This window comes from Heloderma suspectum, chromosome 5 (genome assembly GCF_057233095.1).
Source record: "Heloderma suspectum isolate Gila_16-S chromosome 5, 16-S_ref, whole genome shotgun sequence".
Taxonomy (NCBI): Eukaryota; Metazoa; Chordata; class Lepidosauria; order Squamata; family Helodermatidae; genus Heloderma; species Heloderma suspectum.
Genome location: NC_139462.1, coordinates 25,416,759 through 25,438,237, shown reverse-complemented (window position 1 = coordinate 25,438,237; position 21,479 = coordinate 25,416,759). Strand labels below are relative to the sequence as shown.

General features: G+C 46.7%; 1 protein-coding gene across 3 annotated transcripts in view; it reads right to left on the bottom strand.

The window, feature by feature from the left end:
* CCSER1 (coiled-coil serine rich protein 1) overlaps nucleotides 1-21,479 on the bottom strand; it is an 857,015-nt gene that overhangs the window by 787,544 nt on the left and 47,992 nt on the right. Inside the window, exon 1 of one of the 3 annotated variants that reach the window (XM_084855631.1) lies at nucleotides 2,718-2,819. The exons of the other annotated variants lie outside the window; for them this stretch is intronic. The gene's annotated coding sequence lies outside the window, so the exon portion shown is untranslated. Of the gene's footprint in view, nucleotides 1-2,717; nucleotides 2,820-21,479 lie in introns of those variants that run through there. 3 annotated transcript variants of the gene reach the window in all.

Sequence of the window (21,479 nt, the reverse complement as noted above, 5' to 3'; positions counted from 1 at the left end):
CACCCCCAATCCATGATGTGCAAATGCAACATCACAGTATTGTCAATTCTTGTCTTGGGGGTGTATGGCCAAACGGTTAAAAACAAAGTTGTGGCACATGTCATCTGGATTCTGTGGGAAAGCCCTTTAAAACTGACTCACTTTCCCTCCCCCCCCCAATAATTGAGTAGCAAGTCCTGTAGACATCATGGGTGGCTGAGGGGGGTGGCAGTGGGCGGGGGTAGGCTGTCATCCGGTTTCTGTTCATGTTTCAGATCAAGAGAAAGCACCTTTGTAGCAATCCAGACAAACAAGCGAGAACTAAGGGCAGGATGTTTGCTGTTATTTCGCCTTGGGCTTCTTCCACACCAGATCTTTTCTGTCATGCTTCAAAACGGGTGGCTTTTCTCTGCGCATTCAGCAAAAGAAAACACCCTCTACCAGACTCTTAATCCAAAGGCCTTTCACATTCAAGAATAAACAGCTTTCCTTTTACCTTAAAGTCTGTTCAGCTGTGTGATTAAGTCTTCTAATAGCCTCTGCCAGACAGTCAGCTAGTCCTCTGCCAAAAGGCGGTTGCCTCAACTCCAGGCAGTGCCCTTCTGCACTGTCACAGAGATTAAGAGTGCTTAATCCACTTCCAAACCCCTCGTCGCCTTCAGAACAGACGGCTGCTCCCTCGCTCGCTCTCCCCCTCTGCACCACCAGGCATGCAAAAGTGATGTTTTCAGCAATAAAGCGGGATGAACATAACAGCATTTAGCACTCTGCATCTCATGCTTGCTTTGTAAACATTAATCTTCCGCCGTATTCTTTTGAGACAAGTATCTCCATCCATGATTACAGATGGGTCGTGAAATGCATTCAGAACAGAGCTGCCACACCACTGCAGACCCCCGGTCCTTCAACCTCAGAATCCTGCCTCCATAAGCGATGCCTCGCTGCAAGGCCAAGCAATCCTATAACACTGCTAATGTACTGTGAAATGCATCTACTGGGGGAGAGGAATGCGGGGTGTATTGGGGAGGGTGTGCTGTTGGTTCCCTGCAGCCATTGGTCAACATGGTGCAGCACGATAACCTCTCTCTTTTGCATGTGCTACTGTTGAAGATGTTGCTACTTAGGTAATTTTATCCAGCCTTTTTAAATAATCCCACTGCCCCGTTTCACCCCTGCAGTCAGCCTGCCTAGACTTTTCTTCTCACTGGATAGACTCACACTCTGAATTACAGAAGACATTAAAAAAAAAAGGCCACTAAAAAGGCCCTATTCCCAGTAGCTACATAACTGACTTCTGACGAAAGGGCAGTCAAGGATTCCGGAAGCAGATTTTAACATTCAGTCAGATTCATATAGGAGAAGGTAAACCTTGTTCATATTGACAAGAGAAATAACACACAGTTGAGCCTAGCAGAAACCTTGAAGCTCCAGGTTTTGGAGAGCCCTTGGGCAAGACACTTCAATGCCCCCCCCCCATGAGTCTACCTTCTCACCACCATTGTCACCAGTCGCTATTGCTCCTCATCCTCTTTCTCATCAGCACTACTGCTTGCTTACCTGACAGGCAGAGAGCCAGTGAGAAAGTAGGCAGTGGCATCTGCTGCTCTCACCACCACTGTTGCCTGGACCTGAGCAAAAGGCAGGTGAACAAGCAGGTTCATTTATTATTTATTTATTGCATTTGCATCCCACTTTTTTCTTCCAAGGAACCCAAGGTGGCGTACATAATCCTCCTCCTCTCCATTTTATCCTCACAACAACAACCCTGTGAGGAAGGTTGGCCTGAGAGTCTGTGACTGGCCCAAAGTCACCCAGTGAGTTCCATGGCCGAGTGGGGACTAGAACCCGGATCTCCTGGCTCCCAGTCCAACACTCTATCCACTACACCACACTGGCTGCAGGGGTTAAATGGGGTAGAGGGATTATTTAAAAGGGCTGGATAAAATTACCTAAGTAGCAACAGACTCAATAGTAGCACATGCAAAAGAGAGAGGTTATCATGCTGCACAGGTTGTAATGGGGAAGAGAAACAGCAAGTCCAGGGGGCTCTTATCAGCAGGCCCCTGGGGTGTTGGCCGTCAACAGGTGCCCAACCATGCCTGTCCTTGACACCAGCCTTGGACATACTCATACAGGAGAAGGTGATCCTTGTTCGTAATGACAAGAGAAATAACACACAATTAAGTCCAGTAACACCTCATCCCACTCCATACGTATTTACTGGAAGGCAAGTCCCTGTCAGTCCTGGGCAGTGGGCAGCAGTGTGAGGTGAGCCTGGGAACCAGGACCCATGGAACAAGCCAGTAGTCAGAACCAAAGAGTAAGTCAGAACCAAAGGTCAAGCCAGGAGTCAGGACCAAAGAGCAAGTCAGGACCAAAGGAGGACCAAAATCAACCAAAGGATACATGAACATACCACAGCTCAAGAAAACAAGGCTCAGCTGGAACAGGAAGCTCATTAAAATCCTTCCTGCCCAGAAGGATCCAGCAGCCAGCCTGGATGGGAGGAGGCACTCCAGAGCCTGAAGGTACATCACTGCTGCCAGCTGCAGTTCAATGGTTCAGCACATGCATGAGCTGCATGCAGCTCCTGACAGTCCCCTACATTTCAGAGAGTCTCAGGTAGGGATGGCGGAGAATTTCTCCCCGAATCTTCGGGAGGCCGAATGCCAACGCATTTGGCCCGCCGAAATTGGTGGGGAAATTCTCCGCCGCCCCCACCCCGGGATGGGACTTACCGTGGCCGAATGTCCCTCTTGGCAGCGGGTCCCGGTGGCGGTTCGGCGGCGGTTCAGCGGGGGCGGGGGCAGCAGACGGTCTCCCGACCGGCTGCCGCCGCCGCCATTGCAAAAAAAAAAAAGTGCATTAAAAAAAAAACCACACCCGTGATAGGCTATGTAACGATTTACGTAGCCTATCACGGCTAGATTTCCAAAGTCAGCCATGATAGGCTACGTAAATCGTCACGTAGCCTATCACGGGTGACTTTGGGGGGGGGGGAAAGCGTGTACGCAAATGGCGGCGCCCATGGGTGCCGCCATTTGCGTACGCGCTTTTTTTTTTCCCCCAAAGTCACCCGTGATAGGCTATGTGACGATTTACGTAGCCTATCACGGCTGACTTTGGAAATCTAGCCGTGATAGGATACGTAAATCTTTACGTAGCCTATCACGGGTGTGTGTGTGTGTGTTTTTGGTTTTTTTACTTTTTTTCCTGGCCGGGTAGACGGGGCGCCTCCCCCCAGCCTGAATTTCGGCCAGGCGAGGTGGGGCGCCTCCTCCCCCTCGCCTGAACTTCGGGGGGAGAACCGAAGCGCCTCCCCCCCACCGCGAAGCAAGCTTCGAGAACAGGCAAGGGACTTTCGCCCATCCCTAGTCTCAGGCTTACTTGGCTGATGGTCCTTTTCCCACAGCAGCCTCCCTCTAGCATGTAAATAATGTGACATGTGACAAATGCAACATGCCCTGTATGCATGGTACCCCTATTTTCACCCTCAAAAAAAAGGGGGAGGGATAATAATGGTGTTCCCACGTCACAAGTTATGTTATGTGCATAGTGGGGGGAGGGGGACACATGCTTGTTCCTCCCCCGCAGGAATGGCCTCTGTTTCATATAAATGTGCTTCTGAATTGAGGCCACTAGGATGTTCTTTTCTGTTTAGATTCCTAGATTTTACCACTTTTACCTTAACAATAGGAGGATATGTGTGCAGTGGCAGTCCCTTCCATGTTGGGAGCAGGAGAACCAAAGGCCGAAATTGAAGGAAAATCGTCCACAGCAGAACAGCGTAGAAGCCAAAGGGAGCCCAATAACATGCTTCTCAAAGATAATGCTACGTGTTGACGTAGAGTGGTTTGGAGGGGGTTTTCTGTGTAATAAAAATGGTGGCCAGCAGAATGACCACTGCAATTTTACCACTGCTGCTTTGAAACTGACATCAGCAGCACACACAAAAAAGGTTAAGCCACGGTATTTTTGCCTCCCCTTTCGCCAGCCCCTCCAAATTAGAGCTGCAAGTTCTCAAATGAGAACTGTCGGTCCATTGGAATGTCTTGGTTTGCCACTGAAGACTATGGTGCTTTCTTCCAAATTTCTGTAAGGGAGTTTTCTGTCGAGTGAATAGTTATTATAGTAGAGATGCATGCATCCCATTGGTTCCAGTCCCAATATAACCCAGGATTATTATTTCTGGACTCATGCCCTAATTGTAGCCCCAGCACAATGTCATGTGTCTTTCATTGGACCACATTTGGATCTTGGCCTAGTGCAGGGATGTTCAACCTCTCTCACCCTGAGGGTCAAAATCAATTTTGGAAAAGCTCTCAGGGGCCACATTCCAGTGGTGGGCAGGAACAAAGGCAAAAGGGGCAAGGCCAAAATTACCCAAAATATCAAAAATACTGACATACTTTTACTTAAACCTCTTGCTGCCAGTAATTAAACTGTAGAGACATTTCAACCTTTTAGAATGAGGGGAAAAAACTGCAGAAAAGCCAGGAAACCAACAAACAATTGGCAGTTGTGGAAAAGGGGCAGGGTGTGGCCTTCTGAGGGACCCTGGAGGGCCAGATTCCCTCAGGTGGGCTGGACTGGGCCTGAAGGCCTGTGGTTCATTAGCCCAGGCCTAGTGATACCCAGCTGTCGCCACTAGTACAGTCTCCTCCACAGAGGAGGGAAGAGAAGTCCTTCTCTTCTCAATGGGAAAGCACCCATGACAATAATAATACATTGGGCCTCACTAGGACCAGGCCTTGTTGCAGAACCCCTTGACTTGCAGCCTGCATTGGTCCCAATGAAGCCTTCCTTCAATCTCCACTCTATAAGGCTCTATGAATCAAATCCTATGAACAGAAGTGAAAGACGTTAACTAAGATAAAAGGTAAATTCCATGGGAATGTACTCACAGTTAAATACTTAAAAGCTTCTCCAGAAGGAAAAGCTATTTACCCAATCCAATGGGGAACCGGATAAAAAATGACAAGTAAAATACAACTAGGCAGATAAGGGTTAAGCATCAGGACAAAATTTCTGTCTACAACACTAAATCAGCAGCTGAAGTAAGCTGCATGGGGAGCCATCCATATCTTTCCTTGGTGGCTTTCAAAAGGACACTAGTAGCCACACACAACTGTCAGGGATGCTTTAGGTAGGGATGGGCAGGTGCCCCCGTTTGGGTTCTGCGGACGCCTGCCCAGCCCCTGCCCCTGGCCTGTTTGCATGCACCCAGACCAGCGCTTGAGCTCCCCGCTGCTCACCAAGCCACCCGCACTCACCCAGACGGCCTCATCAAGCTCCGCAAACACCATTTTTTGAAAAATAAAAATGGTGAGTGCAAAAATGCGCATATTTGTGTATACACAAAATGGGGCCATGAATGGCCCATATACGTAACATTACAGGCATTTGCTTGCCTGCAGTCTTGCTTATATGGGCCATTCACGGCCCCATTTTGCATATACAGAAATGCGCATATTTGCGAAAATGCACGTATTTGCATATATATGCGAATATGCGTATATTTGCAAATGTGCATATTCAAAAGGGGGCCATGAATGGCCCATATACACAGAATTACAGGCAAGCAAACGCCTGTAATCTTGCCTATATGGGCTATTCATGGCCCCATTTAGCATATATGCAAATATGCACTTTTTCATCATCGCCATTTTTTTCCGAAATATGGCAATCACTGAGCTCAACACTGCTGCCTGGGTGAGCACGGGCAGCTCAGCAAGCATGGGTAGGGGGTGCGCGGGAGCAGGGGCTCAGCGAGTGCGGCTTGGGGGCACAGGCAAGGGGGAAGGTTCCACTGTATTCCTGGACAGAATTGGACACCCGCACCATCCCAGCTTTAGGTAGAGATATCTTGCCTATTGGACACTTTAAACTCAGAGATTGTAAGTTGGACAGTATTGGTTCCTTCTTTAGAAGAAGGTCCCTTCTTGTCAGATGCAGGCATGGCCCAGGAGTTGCCAAAGAGATATCTACACTGGACATTTTTAATATCCGTTTAGCAGTCATAGCTTCCCACGAAGAATCCTGAGAATATTTTGTTAAAGATCTCTAACACCGCCCCGCCCCTCAAGAACTATAGCTCCTAATAGTCCCCATGAAGATGGAACAACTGTTACACTAGTTTAAGTCTGTGATGTAGATATACTCTCAAAATCAAAAAGAACTTTTCTATCCCCTTAGCAATGTGTAATGCTGCGAAACATAATGTGCACCAATAATTCCTGACATTACAATTGATCCACAGTTATTCACACAATAAGGATGGAAACCCATATGCATTTTGAAAGGCTTTATTCTTATGGGTTGTTTTTTTTTTTTCCAAAAAAGAGAGAGAGAGAGAAGAATGGAAACTCAACTACTGCCACCCACAGCTTATCTTTATCTACGAAAGGCTGCCAAAGCTATTGATTGCTCCATTACACTGATTGACAGCTAAATAAACACTTGCTCCAAACAAATAGCTATGATTTTTTAAAAGCAATTAGGATCTCTTGAACGTGCAGCTGTAGAACTGGATTGAAAAATAACCATTTGAAAGAGAAAGCAAAAAAGGACATTAGCAGGAAATCCAGATAGGTTATGAAGTTACTGTAGGAAACCCACTCTTTTCAGCAGTTGTAGCAATATGCTTTTGGCCACAGATGGTTGCTAGTGCTGAAAAACAACTTTCCATTAAGAGCTTTAATGATTAGAGGGGGGGTATAGAGATGTAATGAATGAATAAATGAATTAAAATACTTCTGCGCTAGCATGCAGAGACTCACAAGCAAAGGGAAGAAAAACACCTGTGCAGGTCTGCATTTGCACTGCTCCCTGGCCCAAACTAGGGTGAGCAGGTGTCCTCGTTTACAGAGGACTTTTGCTGCCAGAGGATCAACCTCTATTTGAAGGGCTGCCCTGTCCAATTCCAGTTTAAAGATGATGAACCATAAGAATGGTTGCCCATCAACAGTTAGCACCTGTAACAGTAAGACTGAACAGGCAGGAACACCTGGTCACAGTCTCCCATGCTATGGTGAGACGTACTCCGTTCATAAGTGCCCCCCTAGCTGCAATCAGAAATGATACCTGAGGTTCCCCAGGAGCAGCTTGGTTTCCCTCACGTGAGCTTCTTTAATAACTGCTCAGCGCACAGAATGCACTTTCCACATGCGAGAGATAACCTCTGAATCTCCTCACTACGTATTCGAAACACTCCCCATGCACTTTATATGCCAGACATCACAAGCAGTGGTCCATGAGTTTTGGCTGACCTTGGTAGCCAGCCATAATTTGTGGTCACCAATAAGCCTGCTCTTTCTAGAGTCCACTCACATTCACCATGATCTCAGGATCAAGGTACGTATTATGATAATTGTGCCACATGTAGCTGAGCCTTTTTTCTTTTCTTTTTCACTTGAGAGTAAGTGTGCGTGGCCACAATTTGGACTGGGATCAGCATACACCAGAAGGGGCAGATTGAACCTTCCCCCCTCCATCCATATGATTCCCAAAATTCCATGCCCCTCACCCCAGCACGGGGATTTAGAAAAGAAAAAAAACTTTCTATTGACTCCAATGGCAGGTGAAATTTGGGGACGCAAGTGAGGGAGGGAGGGAGGAAAGTTTAACCCTCTCTTCCCAGTGTGCAATGGTCCCAATCCGAATTGGGGCCATGCACACTTACTCTCAAGTAGAAAAATAGTAATAGACTCAGCTACATGCTATGCAATTAACAGGCAGTTTGAGCCTCAGAATGAGGTAAAATCTCAAATGACATTATGTTACATTTCAGACGTATTCCAACTGTGTCTGAAGTAGTGATGACACTAAAGTTTGGAATGGGTAAGTTGGTTTAGAAATAAGATTTCCCAGTTCAGAACTGCCCCGCACCATTATAGACTGAGTCCAACCCCTCTCTGAAGAGGCCCAGCTTGTAATGGTCTTGGTCTGGCAACAGACCTTCTGTCACAGCCATTCCCTTCCTTTTCCCATTACAACTAGCCAGGCAGGTCCAGTTGTGGCACTGAGGCCTAGCCATCAGACCTCCATTAGACCTTTGGCATTACAGTGCTAGTGCCCGGGGCTCAAGGATCCATTGAGATGTAGTTTCCATGGTCCAGATGACCCTACAAGGACAACAGTACCCCTGGGAACTAGATCTCCCATAGATCTTTACCCCTGAGATAATGCTGCACTGGAGACCTAATGGAGACTCCAAATTGAGGCCTCGCTGCTGCGAGGTCTTGTCACTCCCACCTCCAAGTAGGTTTGGGGGAAAGAGCTGGTAGGGAGGAGGCCTCCAGCCCCAGTTGTGTTCCCAATGATATCACTGGGCTGAGCTGAAATTCCATTAATCAAACCTAAGTTCTATTTGTTACATTTATATCGCCACCTTTCCTCCAAGGAGCCCAAGGCGGCGTACATGATCTCCTCTCCATTTTATTCTCAAAACAACCCTGTGAGGTAGCTTAGGCAGAGCGTCAGTGATTGGCCCAAAGTCACCCAGTGAGCTTCATGGCCAAGTGGGGACTAGAACCGAGGTTTCCTGAGTCCCAGTCCAGCACTCTAACCACTATACCACACCGGCTCTCTGCCTAACCTACGTGGCTCATCTCTGAAATCAGAGACTAGGGAAGGCCTGATTGCTGGGGAGAGGTTACCACAATGACCACATTTGTAGAAGCTTGATTACAAGTGATATTACCTTGTGACAGTTCTGAGTAAATGCAGTTGCCCCTTAATAAGCAGTTTGACCCAAAATGCATTGCACTGGGCTACAGCATTTCATAATCATAAACCATTTCCAAGCACCAACTGAAGCCTTGTTCTCGCCTATTCCATCCCCTCGATCCAAAATGTGGTCATGGGCATTTACACCTTTCATTTGTATATACATAACTCACTGGGTTATTGAGTTAGACTTGAAGTTGCACATTAGACTTCATGTGCAAAATAAAAACAGTTCTCCACCTTAGCACAGCTGCGCAGGAAGCAACCGTAAGAACATAGTCCATAATACACTAAACTAATTTTTCTCAGCTTGTAAAGTTGATGGAAAATAATTATTGCAAGTGACTTCCCAGGAAATCACCATTTATCATTATCAGCTAATCAGGCTTTTGCTTCTGTAAAAACAAAAAAAGGTGACTTTAAACAAAAGGACAAAGCAACACTTCCCCCTGCCCCAGCACCACCAGCAGCTTAAAATCTCAGGCTCATTCTTCACTAACCAGCACAGCATACTATATAAAGGAAACCAAATACCAGCAAAGGCGGATTTATAAAATAATACAGAGTACTTTTCCAAAGTGCTCAAGCACTTCACCTGTATTCCCTCAGTAATCTCTACAACCCTGTAAGGTAGGCCTGTATCAGTATTAGATGTGGATCGTTATACTGCAGATGTGGGGATAGGGCTGAGAGAATAGCAACTTACCCAAGCGCCACCAGCGAATTAATGGCTGAGGCACAGGAGATCTAGACCAGACAAAACTGGAGGGGGTGCGTCCACCCCACAAAACACATAATTTATGGAATTTACTACCACTAGCTGATATGGCTTTGACAGGGGATTAGACACATCCTAATCCCAATGGAGAATCAATAGCTCAGTGGTAGAGCATATGTTTTGCAAGCAGAAAGTCCCAAATTCAATCCCCAGCATCTCCAGGTCAGGCCAGGAAGGAATCAGGTAGGCATGGTTGATCACCTGCCGAGGGCCCACACGCCAGGAGCTGCTGCTGTCAGTGTTGATAGCAGGAGCACACTGACAAAAAAAAACCTAGAGTTGCTCATCCTGTCCACATCTGGCCCAGACAGCAGAGGTGGTGAGAAGGAGGAGTAGTAGGTCCCACTGGATCTTTGCCTGTCAAGGAAACAAGTTCAACAAGGATGAGACAGGAGATGTGGAGCAATAGCAGCAGGGGGCAATGGTGGTGAGAAGGCAGACTCACTGAGGGAGGAGGGCCCACTGATGGTGTCTTGCCCAAAGGCCCTCAAAAGCATAGGGATGGACGAAAGTCCCTTACCTCATCCCGCAGCTTGCTTCGCGGTGGGGGGGAGGCGCACCGTCCCTCCCCCCGAAATTCTGGCCGGGGGGGAGGCGCCCCGTCCCTCCGGCCGAAATTCTGGCCGGGGGGAGGCACCCCGTCCCTCCGGCTGCGAATCCTGCTGTCCTGCCGGGATGTAAATGGCAGCAGCCGTAGCCACCGCCATTTGCGTCCCTGCAGTCAGCCGTGATAGGCTACGTAAATCCTTAATCATGGCTGACTTTGGGGGGGGGGAAGCGCGTATGCAAATGGCGGCGCCCATGGGCGCCGCCATTTGCGTTCCTTATTTGGGCACGTGTAGTCTATGTAAACATTTACGTAGACGACGGCGAAAATAAGGGCAACGCATTCCCTCAGAGCTAATATTTCAAGGGCCTCATGCTGGTGGTGGCTGGAGCCAGAGCCACCACTCCCCCCCCCCAGCACATCTCTCTCCCTCCAGAGCACAGGTGGGGAACCCTTTTCAGCCAGGGGCTGAATTCCAATCTGAGAAAGGTCTCAGGGGCCGCATTCCATCTGTGGGCATCAAAGGCGAAGTGGGCAGGGAGAAAACGTAATGATTATAGATTCTAAGCCTGCTCAAAAGCAAGCAGGGCAAGGCTTCTGCATGTCTGTTCAGAAATAAGCAGGACAGAATCACTAAGCAGCACTTTCAAACAATGTCCCAAGTACCAAGCCTCTGCATGTAGACTTAGAAGTAAACATGAGCAGCATGTCTTGCTACTGAGTTCTTGAAGTTCCTGCTTGTCACTATCTCTATATATTTCCATAGCAAAAAAAAAAAAAAAACACCCTGCTTTATTAAGGAACACACCACTTGCATGGATTGGAAAACCAACCACATGTGATTCAGCACTCAATTGCTTACAGGCTAGCTGCTGAAACTTTACTTGATTAGCTGAAGATGTCCAGAACTTATCTCTCTGGACAGGAATTGGTGTATCAGGGCAAGAATTGGTGAATCAGGATTGGTGTATCAGGCCACATTTTAACTCAGCAGTAACAGCGTTGGCCACTTTACAAAGTCTCTCTGATTCCTGAGCTGAAAGTTCAAAGTAGCTATTAAAGACGGTGTGCTTCTCTTGTGGGCAACACACTGACTGTGAGCTTCTGATTATTACTTGATCAAAGGTTGCAGGGGGTGGGGGTTGACAGCTCATATGCATCGTTCAAATTAACATAAGAAGATCCCTGCTGGATCAGACCAAGGGTCTATCTAGTCCAGCATTCTGCTCACACAGTGGCCAACCAGCTGCCTGCGGGAAACCCACAAGCAGGACATGAGTGCAATAGCACCCTCCCACCCATGTTCCCCAGCAACCGGTGTACATAAGCATACTGCCTCTGATACTGGAGGTAGTATATAGCCAACGGGACTAGTAGCCATTGATAGCCTTCTCCTCCAGGAATTCCTCCAATTCATCTCTTATGAACAAAAGATTTTATGTCCAGATAGCTACTTAGAGCTAAGATACATGCTGAGGTGTATGATAGGGATGGCAGAGAATTTTTCCACGAATCTCCGGGAGGCCGAATGCCAACGCATTCGGCCCCCCGAAATTGGTGGGAAAATTCTCCGCCACCCCCCCGCTACCCCCCCATTTCGGCCGGGAGGGGCAGGGCGCCTCTCCCCACCAAGAATTTTGGGGGGAGAACCGGAGCGCCTCCCCCCCCACCGAAAACAGCTGCAGGACCAGGTAAGGGACTTTCGTCCATCCTTAATGACAATATTCCTAATAGCATCGTACTAACTTGTCATTTTAAAAACAAAAGAAATCAGTTTCCTAGATGGCACATTTCCCAAACCGTTTGACCATTTAACCATTTGATAACTGCAGGAAGCACAGTTCTTGTCTGGATTAAAATCAGAGATACACACACACTCCTCCAAAATATACCAAAAGTACTGGCAAAGGTGCAGGTGCATATGAGTATACCATGCGAAGGGAGGAAGGGGGCTGTCCTAGCTTCCATCAGTGTAGGCAGGGACAAAAGGTTGCTTGGGCTGAACAACAACCCTGCAAGGTAGGTTGCCACCACTCCTTACATCCACCTCAGCTGGGCCAGGGAACTCTCAAACCTTAAAGGACTCACCTAGGGCTTATGAAATGGGAGTCCAAACCCTCATTTCAAAGCCCCAGGCCTGAAATTTTACACAGTAGGGTTGGAAGGGGCCTATAAGACCATCGAGTCCAACCCTCTGCTCAGTGCAGGAATCCAAGGCTCTCTTCATACCTGGCATTTTATCCCACTACAAACCGGTCCTTTTGATTCCATATCCTTTCTGGGATTTAGAGTGGCCCTGTATACAGGCATCTCCCATAGCACGTCCCTCTGCTCTATACCTTTTCATGGTTGCTGGGCAGAGCTGCATGGAACAATCAGGACAGAAGGGGGCTGCTGGCCCCATACCCCCTCCCCTCCCCTGATCCTTGGTTCCTGTAACATGGCTGATGGCTCTGCCTGTCCCTCCACTCCTCCACAGCAGGAAAGAAGTCGAAAGCCCTTCTAGTGACCTGGATAGTTGGCTATGGGGGCTGGTCCCCTGCCCCCTCCTTCCTCCAGCTTTGTGGCGAGGGAGAGAGAGTCTTCTTGGTGGCTTACCCCAAGGTTGCTGGCACTGCTGGTCCTTCTCAGCTAAATATGTCAGTGTGTGATGAAATTAAATACAGTATATTGCTTGCATTACTGAGTTCAAAGGGTATACCGATTTCTGGGTTCCCAACTACAAGCCACCAAGCCACCCCTAGCAGCTCCCCGCCACCGCCAGGTGACTACTTCATGGGAGACACCTTCTTCGTTAGACCCGGCTTGCTTCCCGCCCCCTCCACACCCACCCTGGGAGGAAAAAAGCCCATCAGTCTGGTGAGCAAAAGGGAGAAAAAGCAGTCAGTGAAGTCAATGGGAGGGGGAGGTTCAAAGTAAATGCATTGAAGGGGATGGGAGACCTTAAGTCTGCTACTCTAAGTAGACCAACAATGCACTCCTATGCACGCCTACTCATAAGCAAGCCATACAGATTTCAGTGGCACTTATTCCCAGAAAAGGAAAACCTTACAGCCAATGAGTTTACTCAGAAGTAAGCATCACTGTGTTCAGGGAGATCTCAGAGAAGCATTTGTGATGGTTAACCACTTTAAAGTTCAAGCACGCATAGTAATGGGAGAGAGGCAGAAACGGTCACTGGAAGCGTGATCAGGGACCTGCCCCACCCTCCCGCCGATTTGTTGTCATGACAATGTTAATCAACACCACCCAGCAATGGCCCCTAGCACACGCCCACACAAAGTGCTAAAGGGGAAATACACAGGGGGGAAATGGCGATTACAACCACAAGCACAGAAAATGCTGGATTTTCCCATTCTCAGATAACACAGGAAGAGGGCAGGGAAGTTGTGAGATAGCAGCAGGATAGCAGTGGAGGCATTTAACGTTCCCACAAAAACCAATAATTAAAGAAGAACCATCATGCTAAAAAACAAGGTTTGAAAAGAGCCCTCGTCAGAGCATCCCTGACAGATGGCTGTCCAGCCTCGTCTTGAAGGCCTCCAGTGTGGGAGAGCCCACCACCTCCCTTGGTCACTGGTTCCATTGTCGTATTGCTCTAACAGGCAGGAAGTTTTTCCTGATGTTCAGCCAGAATCTGGCTTCCTGTAACTTGAGCCCATCATTCCGTGTCCTGCACTCCGGGATGATCAAGAAGAGATCCTGTCCTTCTTTGTGACAACCTTTCAAGTCCTTGAAGAGCGCTATCATATCTCCCCTCAGTCTTCTTTTCTCGAGGCTAAACTTGCCCAGTTTATAATATTATAATATAATATGAGCAATATGGGCAGGGCAGGCAGGTGATTCAGGGTAGGGTGACCAGGTTTCCTACTTTACAACCTTCTATTTTGTAGAGCTGGCATAGGATAGTCTTCTATTTGAAGAGGTGTCCACTCCAAGCCTGATTTAAAGTCAAAGAACCATAAGGAGGGAAGAGCAGCAGGAGCCTTGAAGTTGCCCATCCACAATTGGCACCGGGACAGCAGACAGAGAAGACACACAGGTCACTTGGTCAGTCTTCTCCACTATGGTGAGATGTATTGTATTTCTATTTAAACTACATTTATTATTTCTAAATTTGCACCTATACATAGCATATGTAAATTTAGATGTAAATTGCTATGCAGATTGGTGTCTTTTTTGACAATGCATAAGTGGCCACCTTAATTCAAGGGCAGGGTCAGAGAGTGCAGCCCTGTTCTTACCCTCATGGGATTGTAATTGTGGGATTTTTCTTTTCTTTTTTATTTCATTTCATTTCTATACTGCCCAATAGCTGAAGCTCTCGGGACAGTTCACAAAAATCAAAACCACGAAGTACAACATCAAATATAAAGTATGTATCTTAAAACTACAATATAAACGTACAACCAGAATAAAACCTAGCAGCAATGCAGAGATTTAAAATACAGATTTAAAACAGCAGAGCTAAGAGTTGTTGTTGTTGTTAAAAATGCTGGGAAAAGAAAAAGGTCTTCACCTGGTGCCGAAAGGAGTAAAACATAGGTGCCAGGCGAACCTTTTAACACTCAAACAGGGCTTCCATATTTTCTAAATCTGGAACTATTGGTTTATTTTTTATTTATAATGTTTATATAAGGCCATGCCACAAAAAGTATAGGGCAAACAAGAAAAAACAACAAAGTGCAAAATATAGTTATAAATAAAACTGCTATACCAGCAGAAAAATATACAAAAGGGGATATTGAAAGATCTAACACCACTAACTCCCAATTTTACATTCAGCAGCACGCTTATGGATAAACCTTTACTTAAATGGAATATACACCAGGTACTGGATAACAAAAAAATCTGATGTTGTCTTCCTGTAAAAACTAGCATTTACATTCTGTTATTGTTGTTGTTGTTGTTGTTCAGTCGTTAAGTCATGTCCGACTCTTCGTGACCCCATGGACCATAGCACGCCAGGCCTTCCTGTCCTCCGCTCTCTCCCAGAGCGTGCTCAAGTTCATATTCATTGCATCAGTGATGCTATCTAGCCATCTCATCCTCTGCCGTCCTCTTCTCCTTTTGCCTTCAATCTTTCCCGGCATCGGGGTCTTTTCCAGAGAGTTTTCGCATTAGGTGGCCAAAATATTTGAGCTTCAGCTTCAGTATCTGTCCTTCCAAGGAGCACTCAGGGTTGATTTCCTTTAGGATGGACTGATTTGACCTCCTTGCAGTCCAGGGGACTCGTAAGAGTCTTCTCCAGCACCACAGTTCGAAAGCATCGATTCTTCGACGCTCAGCCTTCCTTATCGTCCAGCTCTCACAGCCATACATTACTACTGGGGAATCCATAGCTTTGATTAGACAGACCTTTGTCAGCAAGGTGATGTCTCTCCTTCTTACTATGCTGTCTAGGTTTGCCATAGCTTTCCTCCCAAGGAGCAAGCGTCTTTTAATTTCATGGCTACACTCACTGTCTGCCGTGATCTTGGAGCCCAAGAAAATAACATCTGTCACTGCTTCCATTTCTTCCCCTTCTATATGCCAGGAAGTGATGGGGCCAGATGCCATGATCTTCGTTTTTTTAATGTTGAGTTTCAGACCAGCTTTTGCACTCTCCACTTTCACCCTCAACAAGAGGCTCTTTAGATCCTCTTCGCTTTCTGCCATTAGGGTGGTATCGTCTGCATATCGGAGGTTGTTGATAATTCTCCCAGGAATCTTAATTCCAACCTGTGATTCATCCAGCCCGGTGTTTCTCATGATGTACTCTGCATATACGTTAAATAAGCAGGGCGACAATATGCAGCCTTGTCGTACTCCTTTCCCAATTTTGAACCAATCAGTTGTTCCATGTCCGGTTCTTACTGTTGCTTCTTGACCCTCGTATAGGTTTCTCAGGAGACAGGTAAGGTGGTCTAGTATGCTCATCTCTTTAAGAATTTGCCACAGTTTGTTGTGATCCACACAATCCAAGGCTTTAGCATAGTCAATGAAGCAGAAAAAGACGTTTTTCTGGAATTCTCTTGCTTTCTCCATGATCCAGCGAAAGTTGGCAATTTGATCTCCAGTTCCTCGGCCTCTGCGAAACCCCGCTTGTACTTCCAGTAGTTCTCGGTTCACATACTGCTGAAACCTAGCTTGTAAAATTTTGAGCATAACCTTGCTGGCATGTGAAATGTAGGGATGGCAGAGAATTCCGCCACGGATTCCAGTGAGAATCTGGCCCCCCGGAATCCGTGGTGGAACAACCTCCTGCCCCCCGCCCCCCCCCCACGGAATCCCCCAGGATGGAACTTACCTGGGGTGGATGTGGCGGTTCCGGCGGCGGCAACGGCAGCTGGTCTCCTGGCCAGCCGCGGCTGGGCTGCTGCGGACGCCATTGTCGTCCTTGCAGCTGTGATAGGCTACATAAGAATTTACATAGCCTATCACGGTTACCCCCCCAAAAAAAACCAGCATATGCAAATGGCAGTGGCTACGGCAGCTGCCATGTGCGTTCTGTATTTTTCTCCGTTCTAGCCTACATAAATATTTATGTAGGCAATTACGGCGAAAAAAGGGAACTGCAAATAGCGCCCACTATGCTATTGGTGGTTCCTTTTTTTTTTTGCCATGATTGCCTATGTAGATATTTACATAGGCTAGAACGGCGAAAAATAGGGAACGCAAATGGCAGCCGCTGTAGCCGCCGCCATTTGCGTACGCCGTTTTTGGGTGGGGGCATGCCATGATAGGCTACGTAAATTCCATTTGCGTCCACAGGAGTCCGTCTACAGCCAGAAGTCCAGCTGCGGACGGGCCTGGCCAGCTGTTCCACAGAGCCGCCACGGAGCAGAGCCAGCCAGGCAGGATTCCGGAGGGTAGGATCGGATCGTCTCCCCCCCCATCAAGGATTCCGGGGGGAGGGACGGAGCGCCTCCCCACCACCACGAACACAATCCGCGAAAAGGTAAGTGACTTTCATACATCCCTAGTGAAATGAGCACAATTGTACGTTAGTTTGAACACTCTTTGGCATTGCCCTTCTTTGGAATTGGAATGTAAACTGACCTTTTCCAGTCTTGTGGCCACTGTTGAGTGTTCCAAATTTGTTGGCATATTGAGTGCAGCACTTTGACAGCATCATCTTTTAGGATTTTAAATAGCTCAGCTGGAATACTGTCATCTCCGCTAGCTTAGTTGTTACTAATGCTTCCTAAGGCCCACTTGACTTTACTCTCGAGGATGTCCGGCTCAAGTTCAGTGACCGCACTATCATGGCTATCAGGGACATTCAGATCTTTCTTGTATAGTTCTTCTGTGTATTCTTTCCACCTCTTCTTAATCTCATCTGCTTCTGGTAGGTCCCTGCCTTCTTTGTCCTTTATTATGCCCGTCTTTGCACAAAACGTTCCCTTGACATCTCCGATTTTCTTGAAAAGATCTCTAGTCTCTCCGATTCTATTGTTTTCTTTGATTTCTTTGCATTGTTCATTTAAGAAGGACTTCTTGTCTCTCCTTGCTATTCTCTGGAACTCTGCATTCAGTTGGATATATCTTCCCCTTTCTCCCTTGCTTTTCGCTTCCCTTCTTTTCTCAGCTACTTGTAAAGCCTCATCAGACAGCCACTTGGCTTTCTTGCATTTCTTTTTCTTTGGGATGGATTGAGTTGCTGCCCACTGAACAATGTTATGGACCTCCGTCCATAGTCCCTCAGGCACTCTGTCTATCAGGTCTAATCCCTTAAATCTATTCCTCACCTCCACTGTATATTCAATAAGGGATATGATTTAGGTCATACCTGAATGGTTTAGTGGTTTTTAGGGATGTCAGAGAATTCCGCCACGGATCTCGGTGAGGCCGAATGCCAGTGCATTCGGCCCGCCGAACTCCATGGCAGAAAGGCTTGCCACCCCCCCCGCCCCCCTGTGGATCCCCCCCCCAGGACGAGACTTACCTGTGGCGGATCTTCCGGGTGGCGGCAGCTCCGGCGGCGGCTTTGGCGGCCGGTCTTCCAACCGGCTGCCACAACCGCCATTTCCAGGCTTGTAAAAAAAAAAGAAAAAGGCTTGATAGGCTACATAAAGATTTACATAGCCTATCATGGCAAGGTTAAAAAAAAAAAAAAACCACGACGTGACAGGCTACGTAAATCTTTATGTAGCCTATCATCGTTGGGTGAGTTTAAAAAAAAAAAAAGGCGTACGCAAATGGCGGCAGCTACGGCCGCCGCTATTTGCATTCCTTATTTTTGCCGTCTTAATCTACGTAAATATTTACGTAGACTATGACGGCGAAAAGAAAGGGGAACGCAAATAGCGCCGTAGTCGCCGCCATTTGCGTACGTGGTTTTTGTTTGTTTGTTTGTTTTACCCAGAGCCCTCCGCAGCCGGAAATTTGGCTGCGGACGGCTCTGGCCTGGCTGGGCGTGGCCGGCTGCTCCGCGGAGCTGCCGCGGAGCACAGCCAGCCGCGGAGGATTCCAGGGGGGAGGAACGGAGCGCCTGCCCCCTCGGCGAGGATTCCGGGGGGAGGGATGGAACACCTCCCCCCCACCACCATCACCATAATCTACGAAAGGTAAGTGACTTTCGTACAACCCTAGACTGGTTTTCCTTACGTTCTTCAAGTTAAGCCGAAATTTTGCAACAAGAAGCTTATGATCTGAGCCACGGTCAGCTCCAGGTCTTGTTTTTACTCACTGTATAGAGCTTCTCCATCTTTGACTGCAAACTACATAATCAATCTGATTTCAATATTGACCATCAGGTGATGTCCATGTGTAGAGTCGCCTCTTGTGCTGTTGGAAAATAGTGTTTGCTCTGATCAGCGTGTTGTCTTGGCAAAACTCTATTAGCCTTTGACCTGCTTCATTTTGTACACCAAGGCCATGCTTGCCTGTTATCCTGGTGATTTCTTGACTTCCTACTTTGGCATTCCAAATTTCCAATCGCCTATGATGAAGAGGACATCTTTTTTTGATGTTAGTTCTAGAAGGTGTTGTAGGTCTTCACAGAACCAATCAACCTCAGCTTCTTCGGCCTCAGTGGTTGGGGCATAGACTTGAATTACTGTGATGTTGAATGGTTTGCCTTGGATTCGTACTGAGATCATTCTATTGTTTTTGAGATTGTACCCCAGTACTGCTTTTCCTACCCTTTTATTGGCTATGAGTGCTACTCCATTTCTTCTAAGGGATTCTTGGCCACAATAGTAGATATGATGGTCACCTGAATTAAATTTGCCCATGCTTGTCCAGTTTAGTTCGCTGATTCCCAAGATGTCGATGTTCAATCTTGCCATCTCACGTTTGACCACTTCCAGCTTGCCTTGATTCATTGATCTTACATTCCAGGTTCCTAAACAATATTGTTCTTTACAGCATCAGACTTTGTTTTCACCACCGGACACATCCACAGCTGAGAGTCCTTTCGGCTTTGGCCCAGCCGCTTCACTCTTTCTGGCGCTACTTGGAAATTCCCTCTGCTCTTCCCCATTAGTATATTGGACACCTTCCAACCTGAGGGGCTCATCTTCCGGCATCATATCTTTTAGCCTTGTGATACGTTCCATCAGGTTTTCTTGGCAAGAATCCTGGAGTGGGTTGCCATTTCCTTCTCCAGTGGACCACATTTTGTCAGAACTCTCTGCCATGATCTGTCCGTCTTGGGTGGCCCTACATGGCATAGCTTATGGCTTCACTGAGTTACGCAAGCCCCTTTGCCACAACAAGGCAGTGATCGATGAAGGGGATTTACATTCTACTCATTCACAAAAGAACCTGCAAATGAATTACTGTGGATACATTCACAGAGATGTACAAAAGTACATGTTCAGTTGGACAGTTCTTTTCAAACTTTGCTGAGATGCTTGGGGCATCTTGACAGATGGCCATGAAATTGAATGGAAACATGTTTTAATGAAAGTAAAACTAGGTTTCCAAGTGACCAAGCTTATCCTAACAAGCTGCAGCTATGAGACTGGAAAAGAGAGTTACCTTATTTCTCTTACTCAATTTCTCTGCCCCAACCAGAGGGCATTGCTCCTCTGAACAAAAAGAAATTAAGGATTTTTTTGTCCCCTACCAGTTTTGCCCTCTTATTGCTTTATTTTTACTGCCAACCCCTCTGACTCCTAATAATTAAGGCAAGATGTTAGCTATATGATTAAAGTCTTTGCATGAAACTCAACCATGTGATATGCAGTGATTATGTACTGACAGCAGTCAAAGATCCTGTAGCAAGGATCCCATTGCTAAACCCATAGTGGTGCTGTCTGGTTGTAGCCACCCCTTCACACACCGATACTCAGCTGCAAGTTTTGATCATGAGGATCCTCACACAAGCACCCTGTCAGGGATGCAGCAACAATCTGCAATAATCTGCAATTTTCAACTGCCAAAATTAAAATCATGTATTTGCAAGCGAACACAAGTGTCCCACACAAAGCAAGAGATTTCTGAACAGCTACAGAGGGTCTCAAAAAAGAAAAGAACTCCTTCTCCAGGAGCCCCTGCCAAAGGAAGTGAGGCTACTAGGTAGAGGGCCTTTTCTGCTGTGGCACCCCAGTTGTAGAATAAGCTTCTGAAGAGGTTCACCTGGCACCTACATTATGCCATTTCAGCACCAGGTAATGACTTTTTTTATTCTCCCAGGCATTTTAGTTTTTCAGTTTCTTTTTATCTGGTATTTATTTTAAATTTTTGCACTGCAGCTAGCTTCTGTTGGTTTTTTTTTTAATTTTCATATTGTAGTTTTAAACTTCTATATTGTATTTTATTATCTGTATACCATTGTCTGGTATTTTATGGCTTTAATTGTTGTGAACCGCGCAAAGAGCTTCAGCTAGTGGGTAGTATGAAAGTGAAATAAATGAATAAATAAGTTGTTACATAATTAAGGCAACTGCTGGACAGAACAGGGAAGGATGCACAACAGCTGGCCTTTTGAGCAATAGCTCAGCACAGTGTACAAAATCAAGCCAATCAGCACTTTCAACAGAAGCACTGTAGTGGAATACAAGCAACATGTGCAATACAAGCCAGTCAGTGGGGAGCAATATAAACCAACAGATGAGCTAACAACTGGAAAATCCTAGCTTAGTGAAAACTGCATAGCTACTTTAAGCAAATCAGCATCCCAAACACCAATGCCAATGTTCAGCAAGGCAAAGATATCTGCAAGTTTAATTGAAAAAGCTTTGTGCATTCCTACGTCTGAGGCCCAAGTCTTATAAGATTTTCTGAAGATACATGGTAATTCTTGCAGTCTTCCCTCTAGCTTGTGGTTTCTACAGCATGACTGGGTTTATGGGCCTACCAGGGAGCCTGTTTCCCATATTCATCTCTAAATTAAATAAACATGAAAAGATTCCCTATATAACCAGCACCTAGAATGTTTTGACAATGGCCTGATTTGCAGGTCACAGCAACCTGGTTTTTTTTTAAAAAAAAACCTAGGTTACCATGAACAATCATGCT